This window comes from Acipenser ruthenus, chromosome 9 (genome assembly GCF_902713425.1).
Source record: "Acipenser ruthenus chromosome 9, fAciRut3.2 maternal haplotype, whole genome shotgun sequence".
NCBI lineage: Eukaryota > Metazoa > Chordata > Actinopteri > Acipenseriformes > Acipenseridae > Acipenser > Acipenser ruthenus.
In genome coordinates this window covers 21,960,310-21,978,825 of record NC_081197.1, presented here as the reverse complement: position 1 = coordinate 21,978,825, position 18,516 = coordinate 21,960,310, and the positions used below count along the sequence as shown (strand labels likewise).

General features: G+C 36.9%; 1 protein-coding gene across 2 annotated transcripts in view; it reads left to right on the top strand.

Annotated features, from left to right (window-relative positions):
- Positions 1-2,574: 2,574 nt before the first annotated feature.
- LOC117405862 (rho guanine nucleotide exchange factor TIAM1-like) overlaps positions 2,575-18,516 on the top strand; it is a 97,385-nt gene continuing 81,443 nt past the window's right edge. The window contains exon 1 of one of the 2 annotated variants that reach the window (XM_059029697.1): positions 2,575-2,758. The gene's annotated coding sequence lies outside the window, so the exon portion shown is untranslated. Of the gene's footprint in view, positions 2,759-2,881; positions 2,991-18,516 lie in introns of those variants that run through there. The other variant, XM_059029699.1, reaches the window with a different exon arrangement.

Here is an 18,516-nt window from a genome sequence, read left to right as displayed (position 1 = left end):
TTACAGTAAGTGCAAATTATACTACTAAAGTACAATATGCAATAAGATGGATATCCTATTATACACTTGTGTTATTCATTTTCATAAAGTGCAACAGGGTACATGAAACTATAATTTAATGAATACAGAACATACATTTACAAAATTACATTAAAATGAGCTCTCTAACTTTACTTTTTTCTCTGTCCTGACATACTTGCTTTATTATTATGTTCTATTAAATGTATAGTGCCTCGAAAAAGTCTTCACACCTTTGAACATTTTTCACATTCTGCTACCTAAAAAATACAATTCAAAATGCATTAAAGTAGGAGTTTGTTTCACTGATCTACACAACATCATCTACACTTTCAACGTGAAAGAACAATTATAGAAATATTCAAAAATAATTAAAAATAAAAAAACAAAAAGTCTTGATTGCATAAGACTTCACGCCCCTTGAGTCAATACTTGGTGCAAGCCCCTTTTACAGCAATAACAGTCATGAGTCATTTTGGATAAGTTTCTACCAACTTAGCACAGCGGGATGGTGCAGTTTTTGCCCATTCTTCTTGGCAGAATAGCTCAAGCTCTTTCAAGTTGGTTGGGGGTCGTCTGTGGACTGCAGTCTTCAAGTCTTGCCACAGATTTTCTATAGGATTCAGGTCTGGGCTTTGACTAGGCCACTCGAGGACATGCACTTTCTTCTTGCTGAGCCACTCCATTGATGCTTTTGCTTTGTGCTTAGGATCATTGTCCTGCTGAAAGGTGAATCTTCTCCCCAGTCCCAGGTCTCTGGCAGACCGGAACAGGTTTTCCTCCAGGATCTGCCTGTACTTTGCACGATCCATCTTTCCCTCCACAAGCCTCCCTGTCCCCGCTGCTGCAAAGCATCCCCAAAACATAATGCTGTCACCACCATGCTTTACTGTAGGGATGGTGTTAGCAGGGTGATGTGCCGCGTTTGGTTTACGCCATACATATCGTTTAGCATTGAGACCAAAAAGTTCCAAATTGGTCTCATCAGACCCCAAAACCTTCTCCCACATGCGTGCAGTGTCCCCTAAGTGTTTCTTTGCAAAAGCTATGCAGCATATCATATGGCTTTTTTTTTCATCAGTGGCTTCCTTCTTGCCACCCTCCCATACAGGCCATGTTTATGGAGTACTCTTGAAATTGTTGAACAGTCAACATTTTCCCCAATCTCAGTCAGAGACCTCTGTAGTTCTTTTAAAGTAATCTTAGGCCTCACAGTGACCTCCCTCAGCAGTTTCCTTAAGCCACGGCTACTGACTTTGGAGGGACAGCCTGATCGAGGCAGTGTCTTGGTGGTGCCAAACTGTTTCCACTTTACAATGATGGACCTGACAGTGCCCCAAGGGATATTCAAAGACACTGAAAGTTTCTTATAGCCTTCCCCCAATCTGTACTTTTCAATAACTTTATCTCGGAGTTCTTTTGGCAGCTCCTTGTTTGGCATGTTTTGCCATTTGCTTCAAATTCACTTCATGCAACAGAAACAGCTTGATTCTTCATCCAGGAGCATTCTAATCAGTTGAACTACTGTGATTGGACACTGGTGGGCTCTATTTAACTTATGATGTGCCTTGTTAAGGCAATTTGTTGTACCTGAGCTAATTAAGGTCTACTATGACAAAGGGTGTGAAGTCTTATGCAATCAAGACTTTTTGTTTTTTTTATTTTTAATTACTTTTTGAATATTTCTATAATTGTTCTTTCATGTTGAAAGTGTAGAAGATGTTGTGTAGATCAGTGAAACAAACTCCTACTTTAATGCATTTTGAGTTGTATTTTTTAGGCAGCAGAATGTGAAACATGTTCAAGGGTGTGAAGACTTTTTCAAGGCACTGTACCTTCTCTTGTTTCTCCTGAAACACATGTCTGTTTTGTTTTTTCCACCTTTACTACATTTGAATCCCACCTGTCCATTGATTGAAATCCTGAAATGACGTAAAAACTATAATTTGTGACATTAACATATAGGTTTCTCATTTAAATACTGAATAGTTATTCTGCCGCATTTATGTAAATCTCATCCATTCCACCTGTCTTAAAACATCAGAAAAGTTTTCATTTTATGACGACGACACACGACGCAAGGTTGAAACTGTCCTAGTGACCCCACCGTGTTATTACATTTTTTTCGTTTCTATTTTTTCAACTTCAGCGCCCTCTTGAGAATTTCCCACTGCATCGACAGTTTTTTTTAAAAAAAGATACCAACCACCGCAAAATGGTTCGATATTGTACTGTACTATAATCACGCACTCAAATGTTGACATTACTGTAGCCGCTCATTTTTTGGTTATAATAAAAAACTACACTCCCCTTACGCCCCCATTTTAACAAGGCATTTAACTGTGAATCGGTAGTTGTCCAATAACATTTGGAAAGTAGGTGTATCTATGATGTAAGTCCTGCCTCCTAAATATTAATAATTTTACATACAAATTTGCCAATAACATTTGCCACATTTTGCTGATTTCTGATTGTCACATTGAATTCTGTAATATAGCAGACCCCAGTATTTCAACTGGGAGCTGAGGCGCATTGGCTTGTTTTACAATGAGTGGCGTGCGGTCCTTCCAGTAAGATTCGGTCTCTAAGGGCCTAGGTTTCCGCCCTTCGCAGCGTTTCCAGAAACAACATGGCAGCTTCTATGAACCGTATTTTGCAGTAAGCCAGCAGCAGTGGCAGGACCCCTATTTCTACAGTGTACTTATTGTTGCGGCTTAGTAAGAGATGAGTGCAGTTTTAGGTAAGTGACATCTCAAGCAGTATGGCATTTGTTTATATGAAAAATAATAGTTTATTGTGTTATGTTGTACCCTTTGATAAATAAAGAAGATCTCCCGGGTCCTAGTGGCAGTCGAGTTAATTGGCAGGGGTTTAAAACCAACGTGTGTTGCAGATGTTTTCAAACGATTCCACATACTCATTTACTGTTTTTGTTTTAATCTCACATGGATATACCATTGGAGGTTGTGATGGTGAGATTGAATTTAACTAAATTAACCTATTCATTCACTATTTTTGAATAAACACAATGGCAAAAGCAATACAGTGAGCTACAGCAAAGACAGTCGTTATTCTTGGTAGGCATGTTGATGTTTATTGTTTATAAAGGTATGATGTTAGCTTATTAAAATGTAGCGATTTTGGTTCTGTGGTTATTTCTAAAAATATTCAGGATTCTTCAAATTCTGGTGTTAAAAAGGCGCTCATGTTTTCCTTTGCTGTCTGTTCCCCGTCTGTTGCATATATGTTTGGGTTTCCTATTCAAGGCTTGCTTCTCTCTGATCTGAAAAGTCTGTCTGAGTTTTGTTCCTTAGCTGTTTTTTTTTTGTTTTTGTTTTTTAATTTCCACTTTGACGGAACATTACAAAACTAAACGCATTGATACCGTGTATCTAATATGTTTTCAAAGGGAATTATATTCACTGTAGCTACAAATTAATGCACTAAAAAGGGTTTTCTATTTTGAGTTTCCCTTGGAATAATAACGCAGACATTCAAGTAAACGCTTGCCAAAACAAGCTACAAACATTTTCAAAAAGTTGCATGTGAGCTATCTTTTTTTCTTATGGAGGCATGCAGTACTGTAGGAACCTACTACTGTACAGCGCTATTTACTATTACTTTTTTTAAATATGCATCAAATACAGTAGCTTTTTGAGCCTTTCTAGTGCCTGTGGTATTTGAAAATACTACAGTAATAAAGGAGATGTATGCATTATAATAAACCATGTCATTTGTTTATTGCTTGTCTAGCTGGCTCCAGGACAAGTTCATAAAAAATAAATATTTTGTACTTTATAGGAATTGGGAGGTCTTAGACCCTTTGGCAAACACTTTTAGTTTTTATTGTCCCAAGGTTTTTATTACTTTTTATTTTATTTAGTTAAGCCAGTATGCACGTGGGGGTTGGGGAGAAATCCCAGAAAGTAGGGGCTGCAGAGGAAGTTAAGGCAGGGGAAGCGGTAGATAAAGGAAGAACATGCAGGGATTTGACAGAATAGGACGGGGTGGGGGTCTGCGGGGGAAGGACGGGTGTAGATGATGTATTCGTTTTTGTTTCCTTGTGTTTTAAATTGCAGTAAGTGGGAGTAATAGCAATTAGTTAAATAGGTAACAGTTTCAAAACATTGGGACGCAGAGTGAAGAATTCAAGTCTTGAAAAGGATTACTCTTATGTGAGAATGATATAGCCTAGGCATTCTATTGTTTAATGGGTGTTTTTTATATTCAGTCAGATGGGTTAATCGTTCAGATTTTACTTTAAAACTGTTAGGATGAAACAGTTTTATTCCAGAGCGCACTCCAGACAGATCGTTTACTGCATGTTGTCATTTTTTTCAAGTTCCTTGAGGTGTTGTTTCTAATGTATTAGTTATTAATTTAATCTGGAATCCTATTTGAATATCTTTTTTTTTCCCCACAGATATAGTAGTCGCAGTGTACACAGAATCAAAATATGGTAACGATTATATATATATATAATATGAGATACAGTATACTGTTGCTTACGTTTTTGTTTTCAATCAATTTCTAAGATTCTACATATAAAAAAATATATAGATCTAAACGTATTTTATTCAGTGTTAGCCCACAACAAAGATAACAACTGCTGATGTGTCACCGTGTACTGAAAACCGGCTGTGGGACAGCAAGGACTTCTGAAAAGTGGCAGAGGTGTTGTGGTCAGCAGCAGAGCATGAACCACATCATTTTCACTCACCGTCAACATACAATTGAGATATACATTTTAAACATTGCTATGTAATGCAGCTTTACGTAAATGGGCAAACCCCTGTCATTCTCAAATGACACAGAGGACAAAGATAAACACCATGTGCTCGGAGGACATGAAATGGTTTCCGCAGGAGTCACACTGACACCTTGCTGTGTCACATTTGCTTTGCTTGTGTTTTTTTTTTTTTTTTTTCTTAACACCCCCCACCCTCCCACTGTGCACCTGTGTTTTATATTGGCTACTAAAATATTGACCTCTACTTTACACCTGTAGGGAAGTACTGTGCAAATCATTTACATTTTTTTTTTTATTGTTAGCAAAGCCTGAAAAAAAAGCCAACCTATAACATGAATGGTATGAATGCCTGCAATTCTTCAGTCATATTAAGTTGCACCACACCTTTTGCAGAAATGTGGTCATGTATGCTTGTTTTATAACAAAATGATTATGATGCATGCTTATAGAAACAATACAGGAAAGTCTGAATTGGAAACAAAACAGAGAAATGGATTAAGCATATGCAGAACATATACATTTGATATGTTAATTGCAATAACCACCTAAAAAGATCTGTCCTAAAGTAGAGGAAAAATAAAATGGTCCTGCTTGTACAGTACAGAAGATAGTACTGATATCGTTTTTTTTTTTTTTTTCTCAATGTAATGACTAAATCTATTTACTGTCTCCAGTATCATTGTTTGGTTTCTTAGCAACAAGAGTTCATTTAGAAGTTTTCAGCAGGGGATCATTCTGAGCCAAGAGCAGAAGAGATGCAGCTGTAGAATGTGATGATTACACTTACGTAAGACCTGTCTCGTGCACTATATCCTTCATTTGGAGGCTATCAGAATCAAGCAGCCTTTACAGATTTTGGGGTAATAGGAGCAGATTTACCAACAGAATCCCCCCCCCCCCCCCTCCCCTCCCCCAGCACGATAGTTCTGTGCTGCTTGAAGATTGAACTGAATAGTGATGGCAATGAGGCAAAGAGGTCATAAGCTGTTCCTTACCATGACATCGAGAGATGACATACTGTTCATGTTAATGTTAATAAATATGTGTTGGGATTACAATTTGTTGAAGTTGCTTAGAATGATGAACTCCCTATTATAATACGTACAGTATTATATTGTACAGAGAACTGAAGCCAGAGGACCTGTTTTACTTGTACATTTCTTAGCTATTCCCTGGGGCCAGGGCTAAGTACTCTGAACTAGGCAGTTGAAATATTTACCTAGTCAGAGAGCTCTTAAAATGAAGTACCCTGCTGATATATAGTTAGAAAAGAATGGGAAGCAATGCAAGTTGATGGCTTTGTCTTTATCATTTAAGGGGGCTGGGTTTTGAAATGTAAAGAGCATCCATTTAAAATAGCCTTGTATTGTGCATGACGAACCATTTTCTTTGTTGAAATAGGTCTATAGGCTACCAATGCCCTGCTGTCCCTGTGTATGAAATTCAGGAAGCCATGTCATAATATGATATTCACTAGTGCCAGCAGTGAAAGCAGTGATGACAATAAACAAAGGCAGGAGCCTCTGGTACTGGATTAGGCTGCTGAGGGGAGTAGATTGCTGCGGACAATGCCAAATGCAACTGCTTGAAAATCTAAACCTATTTTTTTAGTTTTCTAACCAACACCTGTATGGCTCATAATACCGTAACACATTATGCTTTATGAATCACATTATACATTATACACATTATGAATCTTGTTTACTAAAAGACTAAAAAACTAGTTTTTGGGGATTCTCAGGTTTGCAGTTTTCTTCCCAAGCATAAGCAGCTGTTTATGAACCTGATACTGTAGGTAGGGCTGTAATTCTTTCACTGTAAAAAATGGCTTATTTAATTACATTTCACAGTCTAAAAATAGGTATTTCACAATTAAACAATGTTTATTAAAGCAGAAAAAATTAGTGTTGTCACATTCAAAATTCATAATTATACAAAAAATGTTTATACAACAAATATTTAAATGCTTACCTGAAAAACAGTAAATCCTAAATTGTAGAGTATTTTGTTTATGTCCACATTTTAAAAACAATCTCCAGTATTTTCACCATCAGTGAATTGTTAAACAAAATAAAAACATAATTTTTTTTTAAAATAACACACGTGAAATGTCCCCTTCTTGTACTGGACAGAGCAATCTTAGAAATGTTTCCGATCTTTGATGCAGCTGGTGTCTTTTTCGTTGACATTTTAAACAATCGTGCAGCTGTAAGCAGTGTGTTCAGTCATTTACCGGAAGCAAACTAAACCGACTGCCAGGTTCCTAAATGCAGTGTACAGTAACGGGTAGTGCAGCAATAAGGCAAACATTTGCTGTATTTATTTTTGAGTGATACAAAATATGTATATTTACACAATTCTTTCAGAAATGGGGATTTTGACAGGGAACTACATATTACATGTTAATGAGTACATTTTACGGAAATCGTGAAATTGTGATAACCGTGAAAGAAATACAGCCCTACTGATGCATTTGATCTCTTTTGATATTGAGAGCAGTGGGGTGCCTGGTTGAGTAAAATGGTTGGGTGTTGTTTTGATCTTTATGGAATTTAGCTTTTGTGAATTCTATTGCTATGCCTTTTTTGTTCTTTGTTCTTTTACACAGAGAAAATGTTTAGTATTTCTTATTGTTATTGTAAAAAAAGTCAAAACTTTAATAAATGTGGGGGAAAAAAGATGTGTGTGCCAGAACATTAAGACTGGGACTGGGGCCCTCCAAATTTCCTCTGGGACCTTCAGTTTGTTTAGTTGAAATTCCTGCACCCGCAATGGGAAAATGTTTTGAAGAGCCCTGTAGGTTTTTTATTTTTTAAATATTAATAAACACATTTTTTTGCAGTACAATCGGTATAACTGCATGATGTAGTTGCTAAGATTTGTAATAACTCTGCGGAGCCATGGATCTTAATTTGAAGCTTAAAAAGCAAACAGGGATCCTTTTTTATGCAAGTTCCTCAAAAAGAAACCAAAAAGCTGTGCCAGGTAACTGGCTCCATGGCTAATTGTTAATAGATGTATTGTTTTCAATTACTTTTAGAAATAGCATGCTTAGTATTGTGTTTGTATTACTGACTAAATTAAACAGAATAATACTATGTATTACAGTACACGTTACATTTATTTTACAGCGGGAGTTGTCATGGCACCTTAAATAAAATGAACACATTCTGTGTTAGTGAAAACTACGTTTATCACAAGATCAAAAGAATAAATATACTGTGTATATTAGAAACATGACTGTAACCAAAGCATTACTCATAATTTTATGTTTTAGTTATGTTGTGCATATCGTGACTGAGCCATCTCTTTTCACTGTAGTCAAGAACACAATGCTGTAGCAGTTAGCGCTACTTAATTAGTGAAGGAGCGCTCCTTATATTGCATTGCTTTGGATTGGGATTCCTTTGTGTGGTATGAACAAAGCAAACAATCAACTGCAGTATCGTACAATTGGGCTACAATCAGATACTGTACAGTGTCAGGCACCACTGTTCTGTCCTGCTATTGCTGGCCATGCTATGGTCTAACAGGTTTGTGCATGGTAATGCACTGGTATTAAAATGGTGTGTTAACTTGAGAGTGAAAAAGCACTCTGTTGTTTTTTACACCAAGCTAATTATTTGAATGTCAGTTATTTAAAGAGCTTATTCAAATGTAGCCCTAGATAGTAGCGTTTCTTATGTGTATGTCTATGCAAATCAGGACATTGGTACTGCGCTGCTTTGAAAAATGTAAGGGTTAATCTAAGCTAGGCTGTCATATTTTTTCTGTTTAATGTATGCCTTGATGTCCTAATGACTGGTGGCACCAATATGGGGACAATGGTATTGCTGTGGAATTTTGGGTTTATCTGAAGAACTAGGGATTTACTAGGAGAACACATTGGACAGCAGATGCTTCCTTTTTGCAGTAGGTCATTAGGTACACAAGGACGTATCGTTGTTAAAGGTGCTACATTTAAACCCAGGGGCCGAAAGAACAAAGAATTGTCTCCATTTACAAGTTGATGTTTGATTATGGAGCAAAAGAATTTCCTGTGAAAGTGCCCATGGGTTTGCTTCATGTGTAGAGGTGATCGGAAAGATCCTTGCATGCAAGTGTGAGCTCTTCCACGCAGGTGGAAATTGCTTTGCAGCAATTTGGAGGAACATGCTGTGACTCGCCAAGTTATTTGTTTGCCTTTAGCACTGAGTTAAAAAGGTTTGTTAGAAGAAATAATTTATGCCCATTTGCCTGACTTTTTTTTTTTAAACACCTGCCCTCAAATAATCTTTTGTGGTTCTAAAATATTAACATAGTCATTTTAAGGAGGGAGATTTCATAGGTGCAGTTTGCATATGTATTGAATCCATTAATTTACACTGGAAGTAAGTAGTAAAAAAAATCCAAAACATTACAGGATTAGAAAATAAAGCCATGTTTCTTTAGCTGGGATCATAATGCTTTGACTGCCTTTTTTCTTTTTTTTTTTTTATAAACAAAGTAACTTTTACAATATCCTTAAATTTATTTTGAACATTCAGAACTTGATTACAGATGGTTAAAGCTATTTTATATTGTTATTCTGTACCATTGTCTTTTCCAAATGGATTTTGGAATCTTCCATTAACAAAAGGTGGCTTAGGGGGCTCCCGAGTGGCGCATCCAGTAAAAGCACTCGCTAGAGTGCAGGATGCGTTCTATAGCCTGGACGTCGCGAGTTCGAGTCCAGGCTATTCCACAGCCGACCATGGATGGGAGCTTCCAGGGGGCGGCGCTCAATTGGCCGAGCGTCGCCCGGGGGGAGGGAGGGTTAGGTCGGCCAGGGTGTCCTCGGCTCACCGCGCACCAGCGACCCCTGTAGTCTGGCCAGGCGCCTGCGGGCTTGCCTGTAAGCTGCCCAGAGCTGCGTTGTCCTCCGACGCTGTAGCTTTGAGGCGGCTGCACGGTGAGTTTGCAGTGTGTAAAGAAGCGGGCGGCTGACGGCACACGCTTCGGAGGACAGCGTGTGTTCATCTTCGCCCCTCCCTAGTCAGCGCAGAGGTGGTAGCGGTGAGCTGAGCATAATAAAATAATTGGGCATTTCAAATTGGGGAGAAAATAATAAAAACTAATTGGCAACGACTAAATTAAAAATAAATAAATAAAGGTGGCCTAACGTTGTCATCTACTCTTTGGAAATGCAGCAGTATACTTTGTTTTTGGTCACCAAATTCACAGCACTCATTGTTTGAAAATATGATATTAAAAGCAATCATTAAGCTTTAAATTGAGTTTTTCTTTCACGAAGTATGCAGAATCTCAGCCTAAGGTTGCTTCACAAAATATAGGTCAGAGAAGCATCAGAAGTTGTATCGTTTCTATACAGCCTGCACATTAAGCATACATTTCTCTTTAGTCGTTTCTGTGTCACTGGTATAGAGGGCATTCAGCAAGGTTTGCATGATTGGTTTCCGTGGTCTAATACTGTTGATGGTGTCTTAACTCCTCAATAGGAGGTAGCTGCTAGATCCTCCTCCCCATGAGGATTTTCATTCAAGTCAAGTAGGATTAATTTGACCCTTGGGACAAGTGATCAACCTACTTTAGAGTTAGTTCTTGGTCAGTTAGTATACCATTGGGTTAATGTGTGAGCTGGCAGTCTTCATAAAATAGGCTTTTCTTTGTTCAAGTTTGTTTTATTGAATTGTTACAGAAACTGAATCTGATGTGATGTAAGCTTATTAGGATAATAGGACAAATGGAAGTTATTTATGCCGTTATCACTTGAACTGGAATTAAATTGTCTCCATATTGGGCAGATGAGAAATCATGCCACAGGCGAGCTTCTTTTGCTGTGGCATGTCAGATGCCATATTACATGCTTCAGTGTCTTCTACAAATGCTAGGATTTACCGTAATTAAGTTTTATTACAGTGAAATGGAAATGTTTGCCTAGATGGTGACACAGTAAATATTACACTTTGATTTATTTAGATGTTACAATGTATAGCTAGTATATTAATAGTGCTGTAGAGCAACGTTTCTGAAATGCGGCCACCAGCAGGATTTTGTGCGGCCACAGCAGCCGCCCAGCAACTCCTCTCTTAATAAGCCTTCACTGTATCAGCGCCGCTATGCAGCTTTCATTCAGTGCAGTTCATGCTGCTTGCATTCTGATTCCTCTTTCTGTTAGCTGCTATTGGCCAGCACTAACGTCAGTATAATCACTGCATGTTGATTGGCAGAACTTTCATTCTGATCAGATTTTATTTTGGCATATGTCACAAATTCTCATTGGTTAATCAACGAGAGAAGACTTTAGTGGTGCAACGTGAAAACAGCGGTATGGAATAGTTTTTCCGCACTAAAGAAAATAATTCTGAATATTTTAACAAACATTGGATAAGTGTCCACCATAAAATTACATAGTTGATAGATATTAGAAATACGGATCACGTGTTTTGCTTTGCACAGATTTACCACCTTGCCAGAATTTGCGCGACAGTTACTAAAATGGCAAGTGATGTGTGGAATTAACATAAAAAACAGGATCAACTAAATGCTGCTTCAGATTTGGCAAGTGAGTCAGAATTGGGGGAAGAGGTCGGTGCATGATACATATTAAAATACTATATAGTTAGTGTTCCGCATTTTTGGTTAATCCGTTAATTTTTCGGAGTTTATTTTACATATATTAAAATAGGGATACAATTGATTATTGTCTTTAATTTAAACATCGGTAAAAATCGTGGTGGAAAAAAATCTCAGTATACACACTTTACATGTGGAATATGATGCGTAGCAGTTCTGGTTTCTGATTAAGTTTAATATCCTGCATGTATGATGAGCAGAATCTGCGAGTCAGACACGTTTTCCCAAGTTAGCTGGTACTTTGCGAAGTTGGGATATGTGCGTCTCTGTTTGGTTGTAACAATAAAGTGCCGTTCCTGATCACTAAATTCTGTCTTGTGAATACATAACAATGACATGCAAGCAAAGCGTGTGGATTTTCTTTACCAAGCAAGAGAAAACAGAATTTGCAAACTCTGCCAAGGAAATATTTCATTCAAAGGAGGAAGCACACGTACTTAATGTGCTCCAAATGTAATTTATTTTTATTTTATTTATTTGCTTATTAATTTTTAAATAAAGGCTATTTCTTTTTTCTTTGCGGTAAGAAACTATATCTGTGCAATAACTGTAGATAAAGTATCCCATACTGGAAGCCACACAAGTTTTCTGATTTAGTTCCTGAGAAGAATAGTTGCTGTAGTTATTATTGTTGAGCTTTACTTGCCGCTCGCTGTGTGTTATTGTTTTCTGTAAAACATTGATATCCTATCAGTTAAGAAAAGGCTTAATCATGCAAAGCTTGTTTTAATCGCTGCAAGCGTTTTTATAAAACACATTGCAAGTGCTGTCGCTGGCGATCACTGTTTTGCGATCTGCATTGAGAAAAATCAATAACTACGGCAAGTGAAGGCACCACTGTATTCTGGATGCCGTAGTTTATTCTAGGAATATGTCACTGGCACGTGAGATATCACTGGAAAGCCCCAAGCCTCCTCTTTCATTTGGTATATTGTGTTCCTAGCTCTTTCCGTTGTTGAGTTACAGACACTTGAACACACCTACCGATTTGTTGTGTGTCACAGCACTGGAGCTCTGAATGAAGGGGTGGTAGAAAGTACGCATACGGGCATGCCTGGCATCAATGGAAAGCGCAAAGCGCTCCGGGATTGATAATAAACTCTGCATATCAGAAAATGTACCAGCAGTTAAGGAATTAATATCCCGAGATGCAAGTGTACGTTCCATGGATTTTGTAGTTACTGGTATGCTGATCTCAAAAAGAATAGCAAGATGGTCAGAAATGGTGAGATCTGTAGTTAATACATTTTTAATAACTAAACCACGAGAGATTACCAGGTCTAGAGTATGGTCATGATTGTGTCTGGGAGGAAATAAATTGGCGAAGTGGCCAAAATAAACAGACAAAACAGACGCAGAACAAACAAGTATTGTGCTGATGTAAAACCAGCACGGGTAGCAATTGTTTTCGATATTATTTTCTTTACCTCACGACTCGCATCTCTTGTTCCGCCTCTGAACACACTAACTCCCAGTGAGTGGTTAGTGACTTTTTATATACAGCTGTGCTGTGACTGAATTACTATTCATTCAATCTGGCCCCGGCACAGTCTGCATGTGAACTAATTGTGACTTCCCTGTGCCCACATACCAATATACATTTTAAATCACCCGTGCTATATAACTGCATCTTTAGAACCCCGTGACATAATCTGAAATTTTGGACATTTGAAGATAGAAGTACAGTAAGTCAACTTTGGAATAAAGTTATGTTAATGTACCGATATTATTTTTATTGTAGGATTCTTCTCTCAAGACTACTGTTTTTTTGTTATTAGACACCTTTAATGAAAATACAGTACAGTACATTACATGCATTGGAACTGATCCATGATTTGAAAATATTTCACCTGGTTTATTTTCAAACTGTCTGGGAGACTTCATTTTAGTATACTGTTTTATTGTATTCTGTCTGGAGTCTGTTTTGTCTCATTTGACTACAAACCGGCTCCTGTTTCTCGGTCTGAATAATGCTTGTATACTTTTTTTTGAAGACAAAGGGGTTTTTGTGCATTTTTTCCAAAAAGAATTCTACTGTAGAGTTTTAGGACCCTTTTTGTATTTTTTTCTATGAAAACAAACAACATTTTAGAATAAAGCAAGCCATTTTACTGTACAATTTGCTTAGTGTGTCATTTCGTTTTGTTATACTGTCCTGGATGTTTTAAGTCAGACAGACACTCTTTTGTATAAAGTGAATACACGGGACGAGATATTGATAATCTAAGGATAAATTGTTAGTGCTGGGACAAATATTTGAATACTTGATGATTTAAAAGGAGGTCCAGATGTAATTTATATTTGTAATACTGTAACACCCTAATATTAAACCTGCCCCTTAAGACAACCTGCTACCATGTTTCTGTATTTACTGACATAACTGAACATCAGTGCTCCCAAGATGTTTCTCTGCACAGTAATAACTCTCAGCTAATTAAATGTATTTGCATCATATTTACTATATTTGGTTGGTTGCATTTACAATACTAACAGATTATTTTTGATTTAGGTCTCCCTGAATACCATTGTAATAAAGTTGAGCTTTGCACAGAGATATGGAGCCCTTGTCAGGGCACGGTGTATAGGTCTGCTGTAGGACACTAAGAGGTTGTGCTTTTTCAGATGTGATCCCTAAACTGTTCTGCAGGAAGATCAATAAAATATACTGAACAAGTATGTTTTACTGCATTTTCCTTTACTGTATGGTTATTTTCTGGAGCTCTATTTTTCATTAAATTCTTTTGGATGCATATTTTCCAATAACCTTTCCTTCACAGTAATTCCTCTGTCAGCCTGCCTTGTTTCAATTCCTAGGAATTTAACAGAGGAGACATATATAAAGGAGTATTTGATTCAGGGAAAAATTCCAGTGATCTGGAGCATAACCCACGACAGGGTGTGCCATAAAACATGGCCCTATCTTATAAACCACCCAGACGTGCAGTATGATATATCTTACTGTTTTAGATAATGTAGCCTTCTGCCAATGCAATATAGTTCCAATACTTTGGAAGCTACACATCTTTTTTTTTTTTAGGTTTTCAAGTTTATTTATTTTTATAAATAAGCAGTTATATTTACTTGTTTTATACATTGTGGTAAGTAAAGTTGATGTTGGAAATCACTGTTTCCCCTAGTACAGTAATCACGCTCTGCTCCTGTCACAATATGTATAGTAACTCCACAGTACTTGCACACTTGAGTTATACCTTCTTTCCTTTGCACAATTAAATCCTGTGTCTAGTCATTTTTTTACATTTCACCACAATTTGCCATTTTGTTTTAAATCCTCCCTATCTAACTGTAATATAGCTTTAAATCCCGCAAACAAGTCTCCGTTCCTGATTGTAATCTCGTTTTAAATCTTGCAAGCGGAGTCTCCAATAGAAATGTAGGAATTTGCTGCCACTCAGTAGTTGTGGTGGGTTTCAAGTATTCTTATCTACTCAATGATAGATACAAGTCAGGAAGGAGGGACATTGCCCAGCTGCACTGGGAAAGGTAGTTTGTTTTTGTCGTATTTTTTTAAATGGGAAAGGGGTGAAGTCAACGTGAATTGAGTAACCATTTCCAGTGTTTTTCTGGTGTTTATTGGTTGTACATCGATTACATTTCTTTTTTTTTTGTATCGGGTTGTTTTATCTTTTTTTTTTTTTTTATCGGTTAAAACTGAAAATCAGAAACTGTAATTTATAATACACACTGATGTCTGCAATTACCGCAATGTAACTTTTTCAATCATATTCTTGAAAATCTGAACTATGGCTTGTTTTGTTTATTTATTTATTTATTTTTTTGATGATGCGTGTCCCCTTAGTTGTTCGAGCCAAAGCAACCGATCTCCACTCTGATTTTTAGATACTACAGTCCAGCAGAATTTAATACTTCAGCCTGGGGCTTCACAGGAACTGTCGCCATGGCCGAAGAGATATTTTGAGATTTTAAAGAAAATAAATCCAAGGAAGTTGATCATCATTTACATTTTTTACAATTCGATTTAATTTCTGTTTGTGTTTGACTATAAACATAATATAAAAATGCTGAATACTGATGTGGCCTGAACTTAAATGCTTAACTGCCAGTATGGTGGTGAAGTTTTTTTTTTTAGTTATTATTTTAAGGTGACCCAGATGCGCTTTGATTTTCAGAGGTAATTGCACGATCCTATGATCTTGTCCAGCCAATCGCAGTGTTTAATGTATCCAAGCCATTTTATTTGAGGTTGTACGGCATGTATAAGTTGCTTCACCCTACACTCACTCTGAATCCCACCACACTTCTCATTACACGACCGATAGTGCTTTAGTGACACTTGGCAGAAGTAGTAGGTACCACTGAAGAAAAATGCACAACTTTTTTTTTTTTTTTTGCTATGCGTTGGAAATTCTGCAAGCAGGTTTTTTTTTTTTTTTTTTTCAACGAGCGCAGAATTGCGGAAGTGTTTACGTCCCACCCCTATCACTTCTGATTGGCTAGCTGTGGAAGAAGTTGATCTTCTATTGGTTACAAAGAAACCCAGAAATGGCTGCCTGAGAGCTTTTGGCACCACACAGACTAATATTTTTTAATTTTTTTTACTTTATTACTGGTATTTGCGTTTTTTGTAAATTAGCAATCAAGTGATACTGCTTTCTTTATACATTTTAATGCAGCAATCTAGTAAAGGTACAAAAAAACACCAAAAATAAAACAAACACCATAGTCATTAAGGCATTAGCGGATTAGAAAAAGCTGAGTTGACAGGAGTTAGTTATAATAAGCAGCCTATAATGTGTGTACTTGTTGAGATGTTTAAAACAACTTGAAGTTTATTGTTTAGAAGCACTAACCTAGTTTGCTATTTACCATATTTACATATTTTTTTCGATTTAAACACTATATTAAAAACATTTATTATTTGTTTATTTAGCAGACGCCTTTATCCAAGGCGACTTACAGAGACTAGGGTGTGTGAACTATGCATCAGTTGCAGAGTCACTTACAACTACGTCTCACCTGAAAGACGGAGCACAAGGAGGTTAAGTGACTTGCTCAGGGTCACACAATGAGTCAGTGGCTGAGGTGGGATTTGAACCGGGGACCTCCTGGTTACAAGCCCTTTTCTTTAACATAAGCGATATTAGTTATTTGTTGGACATGCACAATCCATCGATTTGTGAAACGATTAAAACAAGAAGACTGACAAATACAGTGTTTTTAATGATAGAAATGAAATGCTTATGCTGAAATATATATATTTAGGCTGCTACTTTTCAATTTTAATCGGTAAAGCTCGCTAAATGTCAAATTCTTCAAAAATATGAGTTTGACTGAAATAAATCTATACAGGATAAACATTGGTAAAACCACTTGCTATTTTTTATTTTCTTAAACAAAAATAATAATTTAGAAATCATCTCTAGTTTGTGTAGTTTTTATATTTGCTGTCTATCCCATCTCCATTCCGCTCTGAATGGCTAGAGGTCGCTGTCAGTCATCTCAGTGGTCCCTTGGTGATCTATGTAGGAAATGTTAGTCTTTGAAGGGCTACTGTAACAAATACCATCCTGCTTTCTGGCGGATGGGGGTTGGGGGGTGTTGTAACGGTTCATTCAAATTGGGCACACATTATACTATAATATAACTATATAAAAATACTATAGTACTTAAGTAAAATGAGAATACTATAGTAATAAAGTACTATAATACTGTACTATTGTACTGTACTATAATTGCTGGGCTACAATTAAATTACTATTGTATTGTGCAATACACAGTACAGTATTGCTTACCCTAATGGTTTATTACAAATAAAAGAATGAAAAACTGTGTTCAGAACTTTATTAATGTATTAATCATGTGACACTCCTTGCAAGCAGTTTCTCGTCATTACTCAGTTTTGTCCTGATAGCTGCATTTACTTCCTTTGCCTTGCATGCAAAAAACCCCATAAAAGTACAACTGACAACAATTATTACTGTGTGCTCAGCTGTCTGTTAAAAAAAAATAAAACATTCTAAACAAGGATTCACATTCTAACAGGGTGACTAAATGTGGCTCACACGTTAATCCACCTCCATGAGTTACCTAAATGCTTTCATGCATCGTTTTGAAACATGAATTATTATTTTGAATTATTGACTTTTGTTGGAATTAAGGGACCAAGTGGTTTGATGTTCATTCCAAACTTTTATATAATTCTTGATTTACATGCTTGTGTTTTGCTAGGGGTTGTACGGCAGTTAGTTAATCTTTGGTTTGATCCTTCTAGCTCATCAAAACCTTATTCTTTACGCAGCTATGTGGGGAAATATATCAGTAAACATTAAACTTCCATCTGAAATAACACCTACACCTCGTTCCTCACAGCAAAGAACATTTTGGAAAGCATCTGAGTGGAGAGCATTTTTCTTTTTATTCAATACCTTTGCTTTCACAGTTGCTACACAAAGTGTTTGGTTCCTCCTTGTTTATGCCATTCATTTGTTATTGGCAGATAAAAGGACAGGCAGTACAATTGTGTCAGTAAAGCATGCTCTTAAAAATGTGTTAAACAAATGGAAATGTTCTATGACTTAGAAAATGTGTTTTTCAATATACACCTGCTTTTGCACCGGTCAGATAATTGCAGAGACTGGGGTCCAGCATGGTGTGTGTCTGCATTTCATTATGAAGGGAACAGTAGAGTACTTCTTCATTTATTTAGTATGACACTCATCAGATTTGCAGTGAATATCTTATCTACCCTGGAAAGCAGAAGTGTATGAATGTGGCATCTGCCAATATTTAAGAGCATTCAATAGGATACTTCCAGATCACAGGTCATAAAATCATCAGGCCATAAAATCACAGGTCATAAAATCATGCCCCTGGGAAGTGGTTTTAACAATGGTATGTCTGTCATTCATCGACTAGCTGTAGGACATGCTTCCAATACAATCTTAATAAATACAGTGGGTGAATATGTTGCCCCCTTTGTTGTTAATCACACTTTGTATCATTCTGTGAACTACACTAGCGCCACCAAGAGAATCAGCCATGCAGGTCAGTTAGAGAATGGGAGATCTGTTTACATAATGTCCTTGGTCAAGGTAAAATTTGACTGTAAATGCAATTCCAACAGCAATTGTTTCTTCATACATGTAAAAATTCTG